General features: G+C 36.4%; 1 pseudogene; it reads left to right on the top strand.

The window, feature by feature from the left end:
• Positions 1–20,644, top strand: part of LOC134385691 (isobutyryl-CoA dehydrogenase, mitochondrial-like) — a 51,001-nt pseudogene extending 30,357 nt beyond the window's left edge.
• The last annotated feature ends 3,799 nt before the right edge of the window (positions 20,645–24,443 follow it).

The following is a 24,443-nucleotide window of genomic DNA, read 5'->3' as shown; positions in this document are numbered from 1 at the left end:
CCAAAGACATATCATGATAAATGATAAAGCACAGATTTTGGACTCAGCTAGTCTTGAATTTGCCTCTGAAACCTCAGAACATTCGCTTAACAGTCTAACACTGTTTCCTCATCTGTAATGAGAGATAACTTATTACATACTTCTATACAATTACTCATTTCCCACCCCTTATCCTCTACTTACCATGCTGTGATACACCAAATTCAGCTTAATGTGCCCTTTATTTCATTTCTGTTTTGTTTTCAGAGATCATGGAGATTATTTTGCCATTATTTTGTCATACTAGAACTGGGACTGGGTTTTAAGAGTTGTTCAATGCTTATTGCTAATGGTTAGTTTGAAATCTTAAAATTATAAACTCATACTGATGACAAGCTTTCCTTTCCAGACTCATTACAGACTTATTTATGAAATAATTGGTGATTTTTTGGATGTAGAAGTTCCCTTTGTCAGGAAAATATCAAGTTGCTTTAGCCTTCTAACAAAACTTATTCTTGACAAAGTTTCACAAAGATTTTTAATGTAATGGGAATTACTTGAGAATATTCTAACACTTGGACTTATATTTTAGTTTTCTCATCTTAATATAGCTAAGACCTGTTTTTTCAATTCCTATTTTGGAAAATCAGAAGCTTTTTTTAGAGCAATAGTACTGACACCTGTGTTTGAAACTGAAAATCACTGGGTAACCTTCCCTCTATAGAGAGATTCACAAAAATATTATTCAAATATCATCATTCAGTATATTTCACCTATAATTTTATTTATAAAAATTTCATCTGTATTTAACCTTTTCATAACATATAGATTTTTCCATTCACATTTCTTAGACAATCATTAAACTATCCTTGATAATATACAGTCAGTACAATTGCATTTCATAAACCTTTTTTTCCTTAAAGTAATCATATTGAGTCCACTTTGCATCCTTGTATATTTAGTGTGTTTCTAACACTCAAAAAAAAAAAAATACAATGAGTAATAGAAAGGAAATTGCGTAGGGAATATTTGTGCCTCCAATCGGTTTATAATCTATTTGGACTAGCAATAGTTCCATAGGAAGAAACATTTCAGAGTAGCATATAAATTTCACTTAATTATACAGTCAGATGGTAGGTATTGTGTAAATTCAGAGAAAAATATGACCAGTAGTTGGAGTAGTTGAAATTTTTCATAGATTTTCTGGCTCTTCATTTGGCCTTAGAGGATAGGTAGGATTTGGATAGCCAAAGAGATGGAGGAAAAAAATAAGAGAATATTAGGAAAGTCACTGAGGCAGAATAAGCATAGGTCATGGGGAATGAAAAAGAATTTATTATGATGGGAGCAAAATTAAGCTGGGAAGTCATAGGTCAGACTGATAACTAAAATTGGATGTTATTTCTCATGCCTAGGAAACCTCTCAGTTTGAGGAGTGTGGAATTTTTCCTATAGTCACTAGATCCACAATAGGATCTCAAGTAAGATTGTAACATGATGCAAGTGGTGTTTTAGGAAATTTAATACATAAGATGTTTATAAGTGTGGATTAGAAGTGAAAAAACGGTACTTTAGGCAGTAAAAATGAGCTGAAATTGTCCATATCCTAAAAATTGAGCTATGTTACTGAGGATTTAAAAAATGGAACAATTCTGAGCTCTTTCCAAGGACAACTGAGAACACAATAAGACAAAGAAAAAAGTGAAAGATTAAAACTGGTTAAGAAGATATTAGGCAAAATAAGTAGGCTATGATTTCTCTGTTCAAACAGAAACATATTAAAGTCTAGTATTTTGTACTTGCCATTGAAGTTAAAATGCCTTTCTTAATTTTCTTGTTTAGTAATTACTTTGTTCTATGACATCTCCAAAAAACCCCGCAAGTTTTCCATTAAAAAAGCAAAACAGAAAAACTAAAAAGAGTTGGTACTGAATGGTTAGAAACGTACTTGTGTGGAAGATATCTCTATCTGCAGTATAGCAGTTACACATAGGCAGAAATGTGCTCTGGATGTTATGCAGCCTTAGCATCCAGTCATAGTCCTGAAAGTAAAGGGAATGCATGAAGTATTTTTAATAAGTGGTACTTGGAGGCAGGAATGAACTTACAATTTTCAGAGATTACCTGGGAGACCAACCTGGTAATGGCAGACGTATCAGGTAGGGAGTATATTGGTTATACAGTACTATGGTTGTACGTTTATGTACAAACATGCACAACACGAGAAAGGCAACCAGGGTAGAACTATTTGTGTCAGTCTTGCAAAATACACAAAAATATCAGTGTTGAGAGAAATTTCCAGAAAACACCTGCTAGGTTTGCAGATATTTGGCTAAGTTTACAATTTTCTGGATATTATAGCTAGTCTACATAGACAAACAATACTGTATGCTTTCAAAATGCATCAGGGACTACATAAAATCTACGTTTCAAAACACAAACTTGATTTTGAAATGATTAATGTAACTGAGAATACATTCTGCTCTTGGAACAAAAAACACACATAAGAGAATCAATATGATGGGCCATATGTTCCTTGGTAGTTACAGAAATAGGATATAAAATGAAGACCAGATCAATTTCAGCTTGTTTGTTTTCAGTTTTGCACATTAAAACGTTGCAGCTGAAAAACTATCCCCAGTGAAGATTGCAGGGGTGAAATTCTACTCACCACTTTAATCCTTCGGTATCTTCTTGTATCTTCACTGCAACTGAAAGCACCTCAGCTTTGCCTGAAGCATATTTTATGAATCTTAAAATATTCACAAATTTAAACAGATTCTGGCTTTTCCCCCCCTCCCTGCTATGTTGCTCTTACTTGAATAAAACATAAAATTAAACGTTGGATTTTGGTGTTATGTTGTAAATTATGCATTTAATTTAGTCTTCACATAAATCTGAGCCAAATGTTCATGCTTTTTTAAAATAACAAAATAGATGGATAAGCCAAGTTCTCAGACTAATAAGCCTTTCTTCAGTTTTACTTGAGACACAAGTGAATCATAATCTGCAAGCAAATATATTTTTCTATTTGGGGTTCATGATATTTTAATCCATTTACTCATTGGACATCAACTTCAGTCTCTCGATAATTTGACCAACAAAATGTGGCTTAAATAAAAAATAAAATGGTACTATCTCTATTAACAAATAATAATAGTGAAATTTATTAAGGTCCCACCATATTCTAAGTGCTTCCTATTTTGTTTCATTTTTACTTAATTAAATTAACACCAAAATCCTATGAAGTAGACAGCATTGTTACCCCCATTTTATGAATGAGGCAAGTTAGGCACACAGTAAACCAGTAAATTGTCCATGCTTACACAGCTAGGAAGTGGTGAAGACATAAGCTCGGACTCTGACATTCTGACCTCTGAGTTCATTTCCTTAACCCTATGCTACACAACTTCTCTATTGACATAATATATGAAGAATTGCCTTCCTGAGATAGAAATAAGAAACAAAAGTATGTATTCCTGAAACTCAGATAAAGGAATCAAGGGTGCAGAAATGCCATTAAACACTTAAATGTAATATTGATAGCTACCAGACAGACCTCTTAGGTTATCATATTTAATTAAGAGACCTTCCCCAGCACCATTTTCCAGGTGAAGAAAATAGAGCTCAGAGATGTGAAATGCCTTCTCCAGCATCACAGAGCTTGTAAATATCAGATTCAGAATTTGAATATAGATCTCTGACTCTTAAAATCTATGCTCCTTTTGGTAGGAATCTGGGAGTCAAAAAGGATGAAATAGAGGGAGTGCTTGAGTCAAGATTAGGAGAAATGGAAGACTGTACCTGTTTCTAAGGCAGTAAAGGGAAAGGAAGAAGCTTGATAGGGCTGAGGTCTGGATGGTAAGGTGGAAACGATGCCAATGGCAGGAAGAGAACACATTCCTGGTGAGACACAAATGCTTTCAGTTATCTCAGCCCTTTTATGGAGCCTAGGGGTAAGGACTTATTCATCTAATCATGCATTCTTCATCACACTTACCCATATGTATTAAGGACAACACATTTTCCCCCAAAGAGTATTTTTTCCACCGTTAGTCAGCAGATGTATAAGTTTGAGGTTCTGGCTCTGCCAGCTACTGGATGAATAACCAGAGGAAAATCACCACCCTGTTTTGAGCAATAAGCAGCTTTAATCTGACAAGGCTGTGGTAAGGAACACTCAATGTTGTTTGTGAAATGGCTTACAAAAGTGATCAATACTGTCTTACATGTTAGGCTGTTATGACTAGTTACCTTGATTTCCAGCACTTTTATTTCTTTATATATCTGAGAAATAAGACATTTCCACATAAACTGCTGAAGGCTAGGGCTGTGATTACTAATCCTTACTACCCCTGTGAACCAGACAAATGCTCACATTGTATACACACACACACATACAACACATCAGAATCTTCAAGAATTGGGGGAAGCAGAGCTGTATTGTTTGAAAAAGTCTCCTTCTCCCAGAAAATTCTTAGATATTCTACTGGAATATGCCATCCTACACCAAACCAAATAATTAGGTCAGGTTTAACTTTGAGATGCAGCATTATAAATCTCTAGAGTCATCTCTATCTTCCCTCCTCCTTTTCTGTAATGTTTAAAATAGATTAAATATGGAATTAATCTTTTCATGAAAAAAAATTACCTGAAACCTACATTCGGCTTGAGTTAGTGTATTAAAATATCTTAAAATATAAGTGATGCTATAATGCTTTCTTCACTTTGTTGGAATATAGGGGTTGGGATAGAGTGAGGTTGGGATGTCAACAAGTGACATTTCTGTTTCCTAAATGCAATTTGCAGTCTTTTTCCTCCTTGCCTTTGTATGCATAAGCCATTTCTTCTGTTTGAACATTTCTGCCACTCTACCTCATCATGTTCCTAACCATGGCTAATTCTTACATTTCCTTAGGGTACCCATGAGGATACCAATGTACAGGCCTGTTGCCTTGGGAAGCCATCCCTCTTTTTTCAGTCTCTTGTTCTCAAATCATCTTTTACAATTTTAATATTACAATATTTTAATTGCCTAGTAACTTCTCTGTATCTTTCGCTAGACTTTATGTTCTCTTGGGCAGGTTCTTGAGTACTGCTTACTCCTGTAGTCATAACCCAGAGGTTATAGACAGAAGAGTCTGCAAAAAAACCAAACAAATAATAATTACAAAAAATTGCAAATTATCTTTTTAATTGAAACAAAACTTAAAAAAATAGAATATTTACATTTTAAAAAGGTTTCCAGTTTTTTGAAGAAAAATAAATATCGGAAATTCCAGCAACATCTTTCCCACCATGGGAGGCTGTTTTACTGGGGATAGTATGATTTGAATTGCTAAGGGAATCACAGTGCTCTTTTTTGTGGGTTTGAAATTAAACAACTTGTTTTAGAATATAGACTAATTTCTTCACAGTGATTGATCAAGTTACCTTTTAACACCTTTGAGCGGCAGGTAATGTTCTCTGGGGTGTCAGAGGAAGACATTTTGTATGGAAATTGAGTAATCTTCAGGTGAAATTACACAATGAAATTTTATGGATGATTCATCTAAAAAGGACGCTAACTTTTGTACAGAAGATGGGATAACTATATTTTGGAATTGCTTTTGTATGTCTGAATTAGGAGGACAGCTGCACTAGATAACTTTGCTTATGCGCATGCACCAACATGATCTTTACCTCTTTTAATTGTCATCAATTAAATAATTTGTTTCTCGCAGGCAAATAATAAATGCATAAAGGATATTGCTGGTCATTGGTTGACACTGGAAATTAAAATGAATAAAAAAAGCAAAAAGCAATTTCTTTAAGTTTACTAGTTTTTAATGTTCTGTTTTGTGGTGAAATTCAATATTATTAGTGTATTATATGTAGCCCTCTTCCCTGGGCTTCCCAATGTGAAATGTCTGCTGTCACCAGACCAGTCTTGAAGCTATTTTCTAAAAATACCTTGCTCCTTTCTTCTTCCAAGTCTTCACATGTTCCTCTAACTAAAATCATTTCATCTCCCCCTTTTGGCTGCCCAAGTCCTGCTTACCCTCTCTCACAATTCTAGCATAAAGTCCCTCTTTTTTTTCACACATCCTCTTCAATGTATGTGAGAAAACATATGGACATTGGAATTGGACAAATATATGATGCTGTAGACATTTAGCTTCCCTGACCCTCAATTTTCCCATAAAATTGTAGAAATTGGGATAATAATTAGCTCAGACTTTTATGAGTAAAAAAAATTATAGTATGTTAAACATCTGATGCATCATAAAGTTTCAACAAATTTTTGCTATAGCACTTGAGACCAAGTATTGTAAACTATCAGCTCATAGTGTGCACATGCCTCAGAGATGTGTCTGTCTGATTTATATGATGTTTTAAAATATTTAAATTAGATTCCAACACTAAAAAACAAAAGAGATTTTATGTAAATACTTAGATTCTTGTTTATGTTTAGAAAATTAGAAGATCTGGGTCCCTGGGCCTACATTCCCAAATGGTAGCAATCCACAGGCACTGAGTGGGCAGCTTTTCCAAAAAAAAGCATTATTCAGCTTGGCTCATTATCTACTCTGCCCACTGCATTTTTACTTGGCTTTTTTTTGACCCGATAATGGTTGAATTTACAATCCCCAAATCAAGCTACTTATGTTTGTATTTAAACACATTCTACCTTTTATCTTTATTTAACTGTGTCTATATCTTATTCTATGGTATATAAAATACCATATATTGTTACTTCCTTATTATGCATATGGTATCTTATGTATCTTATTCCATGGTTTGTATATAGGTTCGTAGAGGGCAGCCATGAGATTTAATAAAATTCTTTAAAATCCTCACCAGCTCCTAATAAAGTTATACCAAATAGTAAGTTAATAAATGCTAGTTAAATTAGATTATGAGGTGAAAAGATTTGGCTATTTCAGTGGAAAGCATTTTAGACTACGAAAAAGCAAAGAAAAAAAAATGCTTCTCTTATTCCTTCTGCTCTTTCCAAAACCATGGTTGGTTTTTCCAGGCTTTTTCTTCTGTTTACTGGAACTTTAATACTGCATACATTCTGAAAACTCTCTGTTTTGATCAGTTTTTACTTCCATAGCTCTCTCACTGGGAAATTTCACTCGCTCTTTGTTTAATTTAGCTGTTACATAAATATGTTGAAATGCTTCACTATTTCAGTTCCTACCGTGAAAATATTTTGTAAGCAGTAGTATTAAAACACTTTTTTCTTCCAGGTCTACAGATCAGAGGAATTTGAAAGCATCAAGGGAGTGTAAAGCATATCCAGTCTACCTCCTCATGACACAACTGAGGCCTAGAAAAGGAAATGGTGTGCCCATAATTCACCTTCACCTAGGTAGAAGGTCCTCAACTAGGACCCAGCATCCATGACTCCAATTCAAACTGATGCTTAAATTTTAAATAAAAGTTCAGGTTTTTATGATCCTTGCAAAGCAAGTAAAATAGATTCCACTGAAATATTTATTTTCTCCTCCTCACAATCCAAATCAACTAGTTCTTATTAACCTACTATGTGGTGTAATTTTATTCTCACTAGAGTTGTACAGGGTTAGTATTGTTTTACAATAGGGAGCTCTGAGTTACAGAAAGGCTAAGTAACTCACTGAGAGTTACACAGCTACTGAGTGCTGGAGGTGAGATGTTGACTCTTACCATTAACACTAGGCCACCTGCTTTGTCATCATGTGTGTATTTTCTTCATTCTAATGCATTTGGCATGTCCCTGTGTAAAAACTGGTATAATATTGACAAAGTTTTCAGTTTTTCTACCTGTGCATGAAGTTTAACTTTTAAAGTTAAAGGTTTCTACCTTCATTACAGTTCCAGCAAACTCTATTTCATTGTTTCAATTATTTCTATTCCTATTCACCACTTCACATGTCTGTGAAATTCTGAAATTACTGTAGTTTTGATTTTGTTCAGTCGAAATGTATCTTACCAATGCTTGCCTTTAAAAACAAACAAGAAAATCTTTAGCTATTGATGAATTTGGATGAGTCAAAAAAATTTCTTAATAGCTTTGCCTTAAGACCATTCTCAATTACTCAAAAAATCTCTTTTTCTCTAGGGGTAGTTTTGATCTTCAGCTATTAATTTCACTCTTTCTATGAAAAGGGTGCCTGGTGGGATGAAAGAATGTGTAGTTTCTATTCAGGGGGAATTTTCTGTTCAACTTTTTAATGTCATTTTTTGCAAAAGCTATTTACAATCCTGAACGAGTCATATATGGTCTTTGGTACCATTTATTTAACTTCTAACCACTTGTCTGAATAAAACTTAACCTGAAAAACACATGCTACTTGAGTTAGCATATTACAATATCTTAATGTTATATAATATATAATAAATATCTCTATATTAATCAACAAATTTGGAATCATGTTTTCTAAATAATTTTGTACCTTATTTTTTGACTCTTAACCCATAAATCAGAGTAGCACGATATACAAGAATAGTTTGCCATACATTTAGTATTGTTCAAAAACATGTTTTTAATGCCTTCATTTTATTTTCTTCTCTAATGATTAGTATATATTTTGTCATTCTCTTGTTTCACTTTTCTCTCTTTATTTTTAATTTGGAATAACAATTGAAAATCCTCATACATAAATCATATTTTTCTGATTATTTAATCAAATAAATAACATATACTTATTTTTGCACAAATATATTTTGTTAATTTCTTTAGGAATCAATCCTAGATGTAGACTTTATAGGTTAAATGTATGAGTTTTAAAAATAAACCATAAAAATCTTTTTTTCTCAGTACAGATTGACAAAACATGAAATGTAATGTGATAATTAGATATCACTCATATTTTGGTGTTTACAGTTTTTATAATTATTTCCCATTAAAGTGTCACTATGGCTTATTTCACTTAACCATAGAACATGACTATCTTTCCAATCATTAATTTTTTCTAAACAGCTTTTTTATGTGACTTTATAATATTCCATTATAAGAATATACTATTATTATGATGAGTACATTTTATTGGACATATAGGTTACTCTCAATGTGTTATATGATAAAAATTCTGTAATATACATCTGCTGTGGTTTGCATGTATTTCCCCAAAAGTTCATATATTGGAAACTTAATCCCCACTGTGACAGTGTTAAGAGAGTTGAAAAGCCTATTATGGTAATTGAAAGGTGGGGCCTTGAAGAGGTGATTATATTGTGAGGAACTTGCCCTCATGAAGAAATGAGGATTGATCCTTTTTTGAAGGAATAAATTGATGGTTTAATGAGCGGTAATGGGTGTGGTTCTGATGGCTTTAAAAGGAGAGTAGGTGAGGGGGTTAGCTCTCTCTTGCTTAGCTATTCTCACCATGTGACACTCTGGCCATCATGGTACCCTATAGAGAGTTCCACATAGAAGAAGAAGTCCCTCACCAGAATAAGTTCTCTGGTCTTTAGACTTCCCAACCTCTGAAACTGTTAAGAAATAAATTTAATTTCTTTGTAAATCACCTAGTTTTGGGTATTCTATTATAAGCAGCAGAAATGGACTAATACAGAAAATTGGTACCAAGAACTGAGGTGTCACTTAAAACAAATACCTGAAAATGTGCAAGCAGCTTTGGAACTTGGTGATGCGCAAAGGTTGGAAGAATTTGGAAGAGCAGGCTAGAAAAAGGCTAAATTCTGGTGAAAGTTTAGAAGACTAGAAGACCAAAGAAAGTTTGGAATGTCTTAGAAACTGGTTAAGTGGTGCTGATCAGAATGCTGATAGAAATATGGACACTAAAGGCCATTCTAAGGAGGTCTCATATGAAAATAGGAAGGGCTTATAGGAAACTGGATCAAGAGTCCCTTTTGTAATAGAGGTGCAAGGAATTTGGTCATATTCTGTTCATGCAAAAGTTTTATGGAATGTGGAGTTTAAAAGTGATGAATCAGGGCCGGCCCCATGGCTCACTTGGGAGAGTGCAGCTCTGGTAGCGCTGAGGCCATGAGTTCGGATCCTATATAGGGATGGCTGGTGCACTCACTGGCTGAGCGTGGTGTAGACCACACCATGCTGAGGGTTGCCATCCCCTTACTGGTCAGAAAAAAAAAAAAAAAAAAAGCAATGAACCAGAGTAGTTGGCAGAGGAAGTTTCTAAGCAGCAAAGCATTCAGGAAGCTGTGTGGATACTTGTAACGGCCAACTCTGAGTTATGTCAGCAAAGACATGATGTAAATGCAGAATTTATAATCAAAAGGAAAGCATAGGATAAAAAGGTGGAAAACTGTCAGCTTGGCCACACACAGAGTGAGAAAGTCTGTTGCAGAGAGGAAACCAAGGGTGTAGCACAGGGACCATTTGCGAAGTAGATCAGGAAAGAAAGAAGGAATCAACAAGAGAATAGAAGAAAGATCCTGAAGGCATTTCAGAGATCTTTGAGTCATCCACTCCCATCATAGACCTGGAAGCATAGGGAGACAGAATGGTTTCAGGAAAGAGGCCCCCTGAGATGTCCTCTAAGGGTTCACTGCCCAGGCCCACCTCAGGATGTTGCTTCTCACATTCCAGCTGTTCCTATTGCTCCAGCTGTGGCTAAATTGGCCCATAGCTTCAGATGATACAAGCCAGAAGCCTTGGTGGCATTCACACAGTGTTAAGTCTTCAGGCTTGCAGAATGTTAGAGCTGCGCCAGAGCCTATACCCCTATTTCATAGGAAGTATGGAAAAGACTGAGGGCCCAGGAAATTTGTTGCAGGGGTGGAGTCATCACAGAGAGCCTTCATAGCACAATGCTGAGTGCAAATGTAGGGTTAGAGTTACACCAGACAACCCCCACCAGGACCATGCTTACTGGAACCATGGGAGTGTGACTGCCATGGGGACTCCAGAATTGTAGAACTATAGTGTGCAATGCCAGCCTGAGAGAGCTGAAGTGTGGGTTGAGCCCAGGAAAACCAAAGAGTGGTGCCACCCAAGGACTTGGAGGCGCAACCTCCACACCAGTGTGCAGAGGACACCAAACATGGAATCAAGGTATCACCGGCTTTGAGATTTGGTGCCTGCCCTGCTGGGTTTCAGACTTATTTGCGACCTGTTACCCCTTTCTTTTGTCCTGTTTTTCCCTTTTTGAATGGGAATATGTACTCTATGTTTCTTCCACCATTTTATCTGGGAAGCAGATAACTTGTTTTGATTTCACAGATGGGATTTTGGACTTTGGACTTTGACTTGAAATGAGTGAAGACTTTGGGGATGGAATTAATGTATTTACCTGTGAGAAAGACATGAATTTTAGGGGCCAGGGGTGGAATGCTGTGGGTTGAATGTGTCCCCAAAAGGCTCATGTATTGGAAACTTAATCCCCACTGTAATAATGTTAAGAGGGTGGGTGATGGAGTTTGGATGTGTTGTCCCCTTCAAAACTCATGTGGAAATTTGATCTCCAATGTGGCAGTGCTGGAAACTGATTGCGTCATGGGGGTGGATCCCTCATGAATGGATGAATGCTCTCCCTGGGGGAGGGGGACCTGAGTGAGTTCTCACTCTATTAGTTTCTGTGAGAGCTGGTTGTTTAAAAGACTCTGCACCTCCCCCCTCTCTCTCTTTCTTGCTTCCTCTCACCATGTGATCTGCTTATACCCATTGGCTGCCTGCTATGATTAGAAGCAGCCTGAGGCCCACTCCAGATGCAGCTGTCCCAGAATCATAAGTGAAATAACCTCTTTCCTTTATAAATTACCCAGTCTCAGGTGTTTCTCTTATAGCAACACAAAACAGACTAAAACAGTGGAAATCCTATTGTGGTAATTGAAAGGTGAGGTTTTGGGAGAGGTGATTAGATTATGAGCACTGTACCCTCATGATTGATCTATTCATGGAGTAATAAGTTGATGGTTTAATGGGTGATAATGGGTGTGGTTCTGATGGCTTTAAAAGGAGAGCAAGTAAGGAGGTTAACTATCTCTTGCTCAGGCATTCTTATCATGTGACATCTTGGTTGCCATGAGACCCTGTAGAGAGTTCCAGCCAGAAGAAGTCTCTCACCAGATGTATTCCCTGGACTTTGGACTTCACAACCTCCAAAACTATAAGAAATAAATTTTATTTCTTGATAAATCACACAGTTTCAGGTATTCTGTTACAAGCAACAGAAACAGACTAATACAACATATCTTGATACATGTTGCCAGATTTTGTTCCTGATACTATCCACCATTTATTCATTTCTTTCACAAATATGTCTTGAGTAGCTGGTAAGGCACTGTACTGGCACAAGAAAAATAGCCACTAGCCTCATGGAACTTATGTAGAATGGTGCTGTCCAGTAGAACTTTCAGTGATTATGAAAATGTCTGCATTGTCCAATGTGGTTATTTTTTACTTTAGCTAATTTAAATCTGATTTTAAACAACCACATATGGCTCGTGGCTACCCTGCTGGATACTGTCATGTAGAGTTTACCTATTCATACATTCAAATCTGCCAGCTTTCTTGACTGCTGTGTACAGAGCTTTCGTGGTATCTGTACTGAGATGTCCTTTCATTTTTTATGTGAAGAGAAATACTTGTAGTATCCTATTGAAGAAGTTTTATAAATTCAGTAATATTAAACTCAATGTATTAGGTAGCCAGTTACCGAAAGTTAATGTGAAAACTCTAAAAAGTTGCATGTTGATATATGTTGAGGCTTATGTTAATATATAGTACTATATTTGCTCAATATGACTAATTAAGAGGTGCTACAATATTAATTAGTAGTCTAACTTAAAAATAATCTCTATATTCTATTCATTATATCTTGCTCCTTTGATTTATATCATTAACAATTGTTTTAAAGAAGCAGAGCTAAACTTCACTTGAATTATCTATAAGTAAGACATTTGATTCTTTTGCTTTTAAATTTTCTCATTTCCACCTATAAAAAAACCTATACTCATATACAACTACATGTAATTAAACTAGATGCTAAAATTGACATGGAAAGAATTTAAATTCATAATTTTTAGGTAATACAGAATTAATCAAATGAAAATATACCATTAATCACACTTCAGTGGGTATATCTTTTTGTATAACTCTGACTCTTAGAATTTTAGTAATATTTTACAAGCCCCCCAAAGAAACAATTAAAACAAATACTTATGTGAGAGGAAGCTAAAATAGAATAAAAACACTGAAAAATAAACCTAATTGTATTGCAATTAAATAACATAGCCACATTGAAGAGAACAGGGAAGAAAATTGAATACTGTGGTGTTACATTGATTAGAATCATAGGTATCAATATGAACTCATTGTTTTTTAATATATATACAGATACATAAAAAAAATACTGTTGATTCTTGTTATTCACACTAGTCATTGTCTGTAATGTTACTGAGCTAGCAAATACTGAACCACTGCTCATAGGTTAAAGACAAGGTTTGGTTCTTGCGAGCCTCTGGTCACATTTTTGTCAACTGATTAATACATAGCCTTGTTTTATGTGTGTTTCTGTTTAGAGATACCTTATTTAATATATGTTGTTGATTTTTTATCAATGAACTCACCACCAACAGCACTATAATTGATGTCTGAATAAAGCTTATCTAACACATGTATTTTCTCCATAATGTACATCACACTAGATAGACTTCAGCATTGTACTTGAGACCATTTTAAACAGTGAATTCACTGATAGAAAGCACAAAATGCAAAATAAATGTGGCACTAACTAGACCACCATAAAGACATGTGTCTATGGTATAAGAACTGAAAACAGGTGGTAGAGCACTGCCTTATTCGACTACAGTTGGGATCATATGCATTGAGGGACTCCAGTTTTTACAGCTCTGCACATATTTATAAATGACTGTGAAAATGCCCTGGGAATTGATCTGTGGGTTACAAATAAATTTTATCCACTAGGTGAATTCGCAGACGCAAACCAAATAATAAAAATCAACTCTGTGTGTGTGTGTGTGTGTGTGTATGCTTATGCATACATATATAACCTAGCTATGTGTGTTGAGAGGCTCAAAAGTAATGTTGCTTCATTAACAGTGATTACACCTAGCACCTAGATCTTGATCTCTAAACACCATTAACCAGTAAAAGGAATCAGGACTCCTTAGAGAATTGATTGATTTCAGGGTTAGGACAAGAAAAATGCAAGTTAAGTCCTCAACATGTTGTGGTGCCAGACAGTAAGAAAATGCTTTAAAAAAAAATAGCGGTTTGTCAAAAGAGCATAGGAAACAACCTGAAGGAGCTCCTACTGGCCTATTGGCCAAAGCTGGAAAATTGAACAGCGAAATAAATACTAGTGGTATTGTATTTTAATACATAGAATAAAATAAAATATCCATTAGTCCTTACTAATATCATTAAATAATTCAATAAATAAACTCACAGGAAGGAGAAGAGACAGCTCTTCTTTACAGTAGAATTTTGATTAATATGTGTAAAAGGAAAAAGAGAAATAGAGAATCACCCTTTAGCAAATGTCACAGTAATACGTGTTGCAGACAAAATCTCCTATGGATGCTAAAATTAGTTGTTAAGATATTGAGGAGAGACAGGATTTTCACAGTCTCAAAGTATGTTTCCAAAATACTTAACTATAAAAAGAAATCTGTGGACAAACGTGGGTAACACCAGCTTCATCAAATGATCATGGTAAACCTCACTAGGAATAAGACATATATTGATAGATATCATGAACCCCTTGATAGGATGCACTGAGGAAGTCATGACAATGTTTTGGTGATATTCTTACCAGAAATACTTAAACTTATTCTAATCTTGAGAGATCATTGTATAAACATAAGTTGAGGGACACTTTACAGAATAATCAGTATTCTTCAAAAGTGTTTAGCTCTTGAAAGAAAAGGGAAGACTGAGGAACTATTACAGGCTGGAAGAGAAATAATGACTAAATGCAATGTAGGTTCCCTGATAGGATCTTGGAACAGAAAAAGGCCATTAGTGGAAAAGCTGTTGAATATCAAATAATGTCTAGAGTTTAGTTATTAATATTGTATCACTGTTAATTTTCTGTACTTTTGTACTTTTGTTATGTAAGATGTTAACATTAGGGGAAATGAGTGAAGGATATAACAGAACTATTTTACTAATTTTGCAACTTTTCTCTATGTCTAAATTAATTTGACATGAAAAGTTTTAAAAAATACTATTATAACTTATTGAGCCCTTCTCCTTCTTTCATGTCTGATTTTGAGTTACTTTTATTGTCTGGAGTAAGAAAAATTGAGATTCCTAAATGTCTAAGAATACTTTAAAACTAGTTTGGCTTACCTTATACACACAATTGTTCTAGTTTATCTTTTCTTGTTCCCATCAACTGATACCTTGCTCAAGTTATTTTAAGACAAAGGTGTTTTCTTGTTAGAGTACACATGGATTTAGATATAGTTGCAAAGCCAGTCTTCTTGGGGTCACCTACCTTCTTAGATCCTGTCATGGGCCAAAACATTTCTAATAGCAACTCTATTTCTGTCTGTGTCTATGTTTCCTAATAACTTGCATTACCTGTTTCTTTATGCCTCTGTAACACTCAGTTCTGTCACTGGTTCATTTTCTCGGCATTTCTTAGTTCAGATCCAAAGAGAAAAAAATAGATTGGCCTAGATCTTTTATCTGTTGAACCAGTCCTCATTGAATGCTACAAAAAATCTTAATGAGTTCCCTGAATTAGATGTGTAGCTCAGGTCCAATCAATTCTGGCCCTTTAGGTACATGGACACATAGTACAAAGCCTGGCCACCTTATATTTGCATTCTTCAGGGGCAGTGGGTTAAGCAGGTTGGCATAGTATTGGCAGACAATGTGTCTGATTTATGTAGAGTAGCGAAGTTTACTAATATGATACTGTAATAAATATATATACTTTATAATTTTAGTAATCCATTAAAAACTTTTTTGCAGTGCTTTGTGCACTAAAATTCCGCTTATTCATATATCTTCATGTGATGTTTTATATTAAAATGAAGTAAAGTCTTACCCTTTTGGGAAGTAGAAAATAGATATTAATACGGAGGTATATTGAGGTACGCCTTTTTCATGTAAGAGATCTACACTATGTGAATACATTGTGCATTTTGAAAGTACAAGAAATTTCTGTTCACTTAGCAGCCTGTTGTTTTTCTTCCTGGTCTTGGATATGCTCACCAGCTTATCCTAATAAATAATTACTGATGCATCAGTAACAAAAAGACTGAATCAGGAACACAAAGAATGATAGTAAATAGAATCACAGTGTAAATCCTGGAAAGAGCCTTATATCTTATTCAATCCAACACCTTAATTTTAGCAATTGAAAGTCACTTTATCCACCTTTCTTAAGTCCATTAAGGAAGATATATGCTCTAATTTTTGCTTTAATATAATGATCCTTGCAATAAATTCTTAGAATTTATCACCCAGGAAAAAAGTTTTTCCTTTGTAAAAAAAGAAGCACTACTTTTTGTTGGAAATACAATTGCATAATCTATGTTTCTCTTTTCATAGTAACTGTGAGAAAGAACAGGGCTGGATTTAATTTTTAAATGTAGTAGTTATATGGGCATTTACAAAAATAGTCATTGTCTCCAATTCATTGAACAAATAGCTGAGTAAAAACTGTGGGTTAAACATTATGTAGGCCCTTATTCAGCTGTCGTTTACACATGTTTATCTAATAGTGTATTTCCATTTCCTTGTCTAACAGTATATTTCCATTTTCATGCAGACTACCTCAAATCATTTTGGAAAGTTGCTACTCAATCAGTTAATGCTTGCTTAGCACATGCTATATGCTAAAAGCTACCTCAATGAAAAGCTAATAGGAATCTCCACTATGGAGGAGCTTACATTCAAATGGGAGAGGCATAAAGAGGAAAATAGGAAAGTCATTAGTAACAAAATAAGTTGAAGAGTCCTCCACGCCATGATCTAGTTTTATACTTGTCTATTATGCCTCACAGTGTCATGAACATTACTGGGAGTAAAAAAGACTGCTGTTGAACAAAGTAAAACATAGGAGCAATTTATTTAATCTTTTAGCCTTGATGAGGAAAAGCTGATGGTGCAAGGGGAAAGTTGTATTGCTAGAATATATAGAATATAGAGATAAAGTATATATATATAAAGTACATATACATTATGTATATTATATATGCACACACGTACACATAGGTAAAGTATATTGAAGACAAAAGAAAAGGGAAATTTTGGATGTGATTTATAGAACAGAAACCTTGAATATTCTCTATTTTTTAATCCAACTTGCCCCTTTATGTAACTAAGTGCTCAATAAATCTTCATTGAATGAATGAATACAGGAGAAATTGCTTTCAAAGCATTTTAGGAAAATGGGATGCTCATCATAGATAAATCTCGATAAAAGCTGAATACTAATCACATTAGGGCATAACACAGTCTTTGTCTGTGTGCCAGTACTTTATAAATAGTATAAGTTTGCATACAAATTATAAATGTGCAAAACCCAGCAGGGCAGCTTCTTTCACTGAGTTAACTCAGGGCCTTGCACATAACACATGCTCATTAGATTTGGTTGTATTGATTTTTTTGGAAAAATAAATTAAAATCCAATCTAAGCATATCTTATAACAATGAAAAGTTTAAAAATAGGTTATGCTAGCTCCTTAGTAATTAAAATGAGCCAACTTTGATTAGTATTAAGTGTTAGCCAGTTTTGAAATTCCAAGCTTCAAAGCCTTATAAACAGTGAAGCAGCACAACTCTGGCGTTAATTGGGTCTTTCGAGGAGCCTAATAAGGCTGAATGTCATTTACTTAGCAATAAACAGCTGGCTAGATTATAAGGACTCCCTTTCCCAAAAAAAATCTGTAATCTGTAAGAAGATTCATCAGTGCTAAAAATCACCTGTAAATCTTTTCATGTAAGGACTAGTATTTCTAATGAATGAGAATCTAGAGCAGAAAGAACTAAAATACTTTCTGGCTTCTCTCAATTTCCATGCAGCATCACTGCCTCTTACCACCTTCCCCTAGGATGGGATAGAGTAGAGGACCCTGGGGCTGCAGTGGAAGTGGTGAGACCTGGCTCCTTGTGTCCCTTTTAGTGCTGATTACCTATCAGCTTCTAGCAGGTCGGCAGATTCAATTTTTCCCTTGCTTTTTATCTTTATTCCTCTTTGAGAAATGATTTTCTCTTGGTTTTCCTCCTATCTCATTGACCTTTCTTCCTTGGTCTTTTTGCCTGCTCTTTCATATTTCCCTGGCCTCTAAATGTTGGAGTTACCTAGAGTTTATATTACTTTTCTATTGGTGCCTAACAAATTACCACAGAGTTAGTGGTTTAAAACAACACATATTTATTTTCTCATAGTTTCTGTGGGTCAGAAGTCTGGGCACAGATTAACTGGGTCCTCTGCAAGGCTGTGATTAAGGGATGACCTGGGACTGGGGTGTCATCTGCATGCTTAACTGGAGGAGAATTTATTTCCAAGCTTACTCAGGTTGTTGGCAGAATTTATATCCTTGAGGCTATAGGAGGGAGGGCCTTGTTTCCTGTTGCCCAGAGGCTAGAGGCCTTGCAAGCTGACAACTGGAGACTGCCCTCAGTTTCTAGAGGCTGTCCTCAGTTCCTTGCCAAGTGGGTTCCCCTGCATGGCTGCTTGTTTCACAAAAGCTGGCTAGTGAGGGGAAAAAGCCCAGCAAGACAGGGGCTACTATCTTGTATAATGAAATAATGTTATCTCACAGTGTAATTCACATATATCCTGTTACCTTATTCTGTCACACTTTCTATTGGTTAGATATAAGTTACAGGTCCTGCCCGCACTCTAGGAGATGGGAATCGTACAGGGCCATGAACACCAGGAGGTGGGGAAAATAAGGGCACCACTCCATTTTCCCTGCTATCCACCCCAGGGCTACTTCTCTGTCCTGTTTCTTCTCTAGCTGCGCTCATATCCTCTTGTATCTAATGGCTTGAAATACTGTCAATGAGGAGACAACACTCAGTTTTATATCTACAACTCCACCTTCTCTAAACTCCACACTGGTACAGTCAACTCCTTTATATGTGTAATGTCACTGTTGGATATGTCTTATGGACATCTCACATTTCATACCTCCAAAATCAAAATAGTTATTAATTAATAACCTGCTTTTTCCACACTCTTCCAATCCCACTAAATGCCAGCTGTATCTTTTCAGTTAACTCAGATCAAAAACCTTTGTATCATCCTTGATTTTCTCCATTTTCTCACACCCAACATCTAGTTTATCAGAAAATCCTATCCCATCTATTTTCAAAATATATTAACTCTGACCATTTCTCTCCACTTTGTCAAAACTCTTCTGATTTTATTTTCAGTAAAATCTACATAATCTGAGTGCAGCTGGGGTCGGGGGCACATGGGCCGGGCCACGGAGGGAACAGTGGTGATGCTGGGGGGCTGCAGCTGGTGCTTCAGGTTGTGCTGCAGCTGCCTTCACGGTGGTCTCCTGTTCCAACCCAGAATGCCTACCAGAGCTTGACCTCCTGCATCGTTCCTTCGGTGGGACTAAATGAAGAGCAAAAAGAAATTCAGAAAGGGCCCTTTGATGTTGCTGCCTGGGAGATGGCTCCAAATATGGCAGAGTGGGACCAGAAGGAGCTGTTTCCAGTGGATGAGATGTGGCAGGCAGCCCAGCTCAGCTTTGTGGGGTCTATGTAAGAACAGATGTGGGTGGGTCTGGACTGTCAGGGCTTGATACCCATGTCATCTTGAAGGCTACAGGCTGCACCAGCACCACAGCCTATATAAGCATCGGCAGCGTGTGTGCCTGGATGATCAACAGCTTTGGAAATGAGGAACAGAGGCACAAATTTTGCCCACTGCTCTGCACCATAGAGAAGTTGGCTTCCTACTGCCTTGCTGACCCAGGAAGCAGGAGTGGTGCTGCATCCCTTTTGACCTCAGCTAAATGACATGGAGATCATTACATCCTCAATGGCTTCAAGGCCTTCATCAGTCGTGGTAGTGAATCAGACATCTACGAGGCCAGTCCCGAAAGGAATGCATGCATATCTCATGCATAGTTGTGGAGAAGGGAACCCCTGGCTTCAGCTTTGGCAAGAAGGAGAAAAAGGTGGGGTGGAACTGCTAACCAACCCAAACCATGTTATTTGAAGATTCCGCTGTCCCTGTGGCTAACAGAATTAAGAGTCAGAGTCAGGGCTTCCTCATCACCGTGAAAGGACTTAACAGAGAGAGGCTCAACATTGCTTCCTGCTTCCATCCTCACTGGAGACCACCTGAGCAATCGCAAGCAGTTTGGAGAGTCTCTGGCCAATAACCAGATCTACAGTTCAAACTGGCTGATATGGTGACAAGGCTGGTGGCCTCACCACTGGTGATCCGTAGTGCAGCAGTGGCTCTGCAGGAGTGGGAAGAGGCACTGCTCTATGGCCAAGCTCTTTGCTATGGATGGATGCTTTGCCATGGGCAGCCAGGCTTTACAGGTGCATGGAGGCTACAGCTTCCTGAAAGACTGTGCTGTTCAGCAGTGTGTATGGGACTCCAAGGTCCATCAGATTCTAAAAGGTAACGATCAAGTGATGAGGATGCTGATCTCTCAAAGCCTGCCTCGGGAGGAGCACCCACCCTTGGTATTCTGGCATGGTGTTCAGTGGTTCTGTGTGGGCTCTTCAGTTCCAGAGGAGTCAGGATTAGACTGAGAGCTGAGCTCTTCCACGGTGGGACCTGCACTCTGTGTTGGCAGCAGCATCAGCTGTTAGACTGGAGCAGAGTCCTCAGAAGAACTGGAAGAGCTGCCCTGATGACAAATGTCACAAGAAGACATATTACCTTGTTTTCCTAATGCCAGAAACGTGACCAGACAACATCAAAACAAAAGTCCTTTTGTGGATCCACTTTGTCTTGATTTGTCTGCATTTTGCTGATTCACTCTTCTGGGTCCCTCTTCTAGGGATCTGGTTCCTTCCACTAGGACTTTTCCTGATTGCAGCGCAAAGGTGTGGGTTGGGGAAATGGAGAGAAAATGCCCTCCTGTCTGTTCCTGTTCTCTGCACCACAGCTAAAGATGCAGAAGTTTTCTCTGGATGGTACTTTTCTGTGTGTAAATCATGGTAAAACTATTTGGGACACTACTCCTCAGCTGTGATTTAGGGTGTATTTTCACTTCTGGACTGTCTGAAAAGGCTGAGATTATTTGGAATTTTGAATATTTGTTGTTGTTGTTGTTGTTGCTAGAAGCCTATGGTATTCAGGGTTTCTGTAACCCTTCCTGATAAGTACTTTGAGTGTATTTTTACTGAGTTTTTGTTTCCTTTTTTGAAGTTGGACCTCTTTAAATATTTTTGAATCATGACATTGATAAATAAAATCTACCCCTTTCAAAAAAAAAAAAATCTACACAATCTGACTCTTTTGTTACCTCTCTGACCTCTTCTACCACTTTCCCCTTTTTCATTCCATCCCAGAACACTGGCTTACTTGCTGTTCTTTGAACATGCCAGACACCCTCCTACTTTAGGGCCTTTCAAGTGGCTGTTCCCTTTTCCTGGAACCCTCTTTCCCTTAAATGCCTACATAGCTGACTCTCTTGCCTCCCTCACAGAAAATATTATAGTTGAGGCCTATTCTAGTCACCTTTTTTCTCTTTCTGTATTCCAGATCTCCCTTGGAAGAGACTGTTCTACTCTCCCCCTTTTCTCCATAATATTTACCTTACAGCAGTCTGTAATTTACTTATTCATTATATTTATTGTTTATGAACCCTGTTCCTTGTTAGAATGTGTTTCATGAGAACAGGGATCTTTGTTTTGTTCATTGCTCTATTACAAGCCCTTAAGAGTGTGCCTAGCACATGAATAGGCACTCATTAAATATTTGTTTAAATGAATGTATGAATGAATGCAGTAAGTCTTGTTCTCATCTTGGTATCTGCAGCACTTCCAGTTAATCCTGAAATCTTAACTGTTTATAAAATTATTTTTTTCTCAAGCCTTTTTAATTTGCCATTTTTGTGTTAGCATCTTTATCTTCAGCTGGCACTAGGGCCTGATCTAAAATATAGGTCACTTGGTGGCCCTCTGGCAACTATTCCAGTCCTAGTGGGAGGAGGGGTAGGACTCTATCTTCATTTTCTGGGAACTGGCTCAGGACCTGCTTGTAACAGGATGGACCACACAGAAACCCAGTTCCACTGCTCTTTGACTTTGCTGTTGATGGAAGCTCATCGTTTACCATATGCCAGATTGTTTCATGTAAGATTTTGCCTCTCACCAAACAAGGCTGCTTGTGCCTTGTGTGCCTCTCCATACTTGTTTCACTCCAAAGACCAGGAAGGGTTATAAAGCAGGCAACATTAGTCACCTGACTCCTTGCCTGACATACCCTTCCTAAGGGTTTTCTCCTCTGTGGCCTGTCCTCCTTTCATCCTTTTTTTTTTCTTTCTTGTCCTCTTTCATTCTTGAAAACTGTGTTAAAATCTGCTGCTTTCTGGGTAAGACTTTATATAATTATGTACACTTTAGTCTAAAGTAGTAAATAAATTTATAATTTTCTCTAGATGTGTTTTTACTTTGAACCCTTACTCTTGTTCTAGAATGAAACATTTGTTCCTTTCAACAGCATTTGAGGCATTAACATACTGGTGAATTTGATTTAGAGAACAAACAGTAGACAGGTTCATTTCTGTTTCCCTGAACTGACACCAAACAGGTTGCTGATTTCTCTCCATACATATTAGATGAGCATCGGCCAGAAATCTTCCTGTTTGATCTTGGGCACAGGTAGACAGTGACTCATGGAGGCAGCTGATAGAAAAAAGGGGGTGATCTCAATTAGATGGGTTGAACAAATCTTACAAACTTCTCTACCACTAAAGAAGACAGGTAGCTATGTCATTGTCTTTTCACACATTGTGATGCTTTTGTTTCAACTTTAAGTTGTTTCTTAAAATTTAATCAAATGTCATTTGTTTGAAAATATTTACTTCTGATGGAGTAGTGTATGGTGATTCTCTCTGACTGACATAGCCTAAACTCAGCTTTTGCCTTTTTCTATTTCTTTGAAGCTGCATATTAATTTTCTAATTGTATTTTTAGGAAGCTGAATCCTGAACTTTCTCTCAGGAGAGCATCTGGGCTTTGGAGTTCCTACCAGGTAATGAGAAAATATGGGGGTAAAAACACATACTTCCTAGATTAGAATTTTACTATGAGTGTCAATTTTTGATAACTTTGAGAATTGCTTCCCATTTTTAATGGGGTAAAAAAAAAACCTGACAGTCTAGTAGGAAATTTTGTAAAAAGTAAAATTCACAATGAAACTATTTTTTTAAATTGTAAGTACACTTAAGCACTCTGTTTATTATGGAAAATCATCCCAACTATAGAAAGAATAAGAGACAGATGCCAGTCTAAGTAGACAAATGTTTCCAAAATAAAATATTTCCTATCAGCAGCAAATGTTTTACTTGATAGACTAACTTGATAGTCTTAACAACATAAACAGTTGGATGCAAAAGAAAATGTGTCTATTGCCAGTAAAACATTCTGAAGAGATAAGCACTTGTTGCAAGTTCTACATGCTTAGAAAAATCTTATATTTGGCCAGCTGAGACTACCACGTGTTTTAAAATATGTCATCCATCATTTCAGTGTTAAGAGCGCCCCCTGGTGTGATTGTATAATTATATGTTTATGTGAAATTTAGACATTGCTTTTCAAATCTCATTTTTCTATTAGATGGTGATGGACCTTCTTATGCTGGGTTGACTTGGTCAGTGCAGTGTGTAACTGTCTAGAAATGTGCATTTAAGTTTTTTCGTGCCCTTACCCATGTTTGTTCCTGGAGTCAGTGGTCGGCTAGAGAGTAGAATTTGGGAATATCTAATCACTAAGCTTCTAAAGTTCAAGCTAACAACCAATAATATATTGCTTAGTAAGTATGAAATTATATACTGAGATAAAATTTTACAGGATAATTAATTTCTTTGGTGGTAATAACTTTGTTAAGTGGCAAATTGCTGTGAACATTTCCTTTTTGGTAAACTCATGAGCATTTTCATAATTGAACATGAGAATTCAAATATTATGTTTTGCTTTTAAAATATCCATTGTTTTAAAAAGAAATAATCAAAATTTTGAGATTTTCTCACTAATTAGCAGCTCCCCTATGGCTATACAATTTGCAAATGTAGGCATAAAAATTCATCTATGAATCATAAATACAGCTCTTATCTGTCCCCTGACATCAGGTAAGAATGCCCTAAAATCACTCCCAGCCCCCAAATCCCCCATCAAAAATGGCAGCTGAGAACCTGTTTTATAAGTGTTTTTTTTCTTGCATTTAAATTTTGATCCTTTGGGAATAATTATACCATCCTTGCAAAGAGAAAGTGTACATAATTTTCTAAGCCCCCAATATTCTAAATCTGAAAATTCGATAATTGCAATTGTTTCCCCCTACTGTCTTTTCTGCAGACTAAATTATCTTGATCATTTAAAT

Source organism: Cynocephalus volans, chromosome 9 (genome assembly GCF_027409185.1).
Source record: "Cynocephalus volans isolate mCynVol1 chromosome 9, mCynVol1.pri, whole genome shotgun sequence".
NCBI lineage: Eukaryota > Metazoa > Chordata > Mammalia > Dermoptera > Cynocephalidae > Cynocephalus > Cynocephalus volans.
This window is presented reverse-complemented; position numbering and strand designations above follow the sequence as displayed.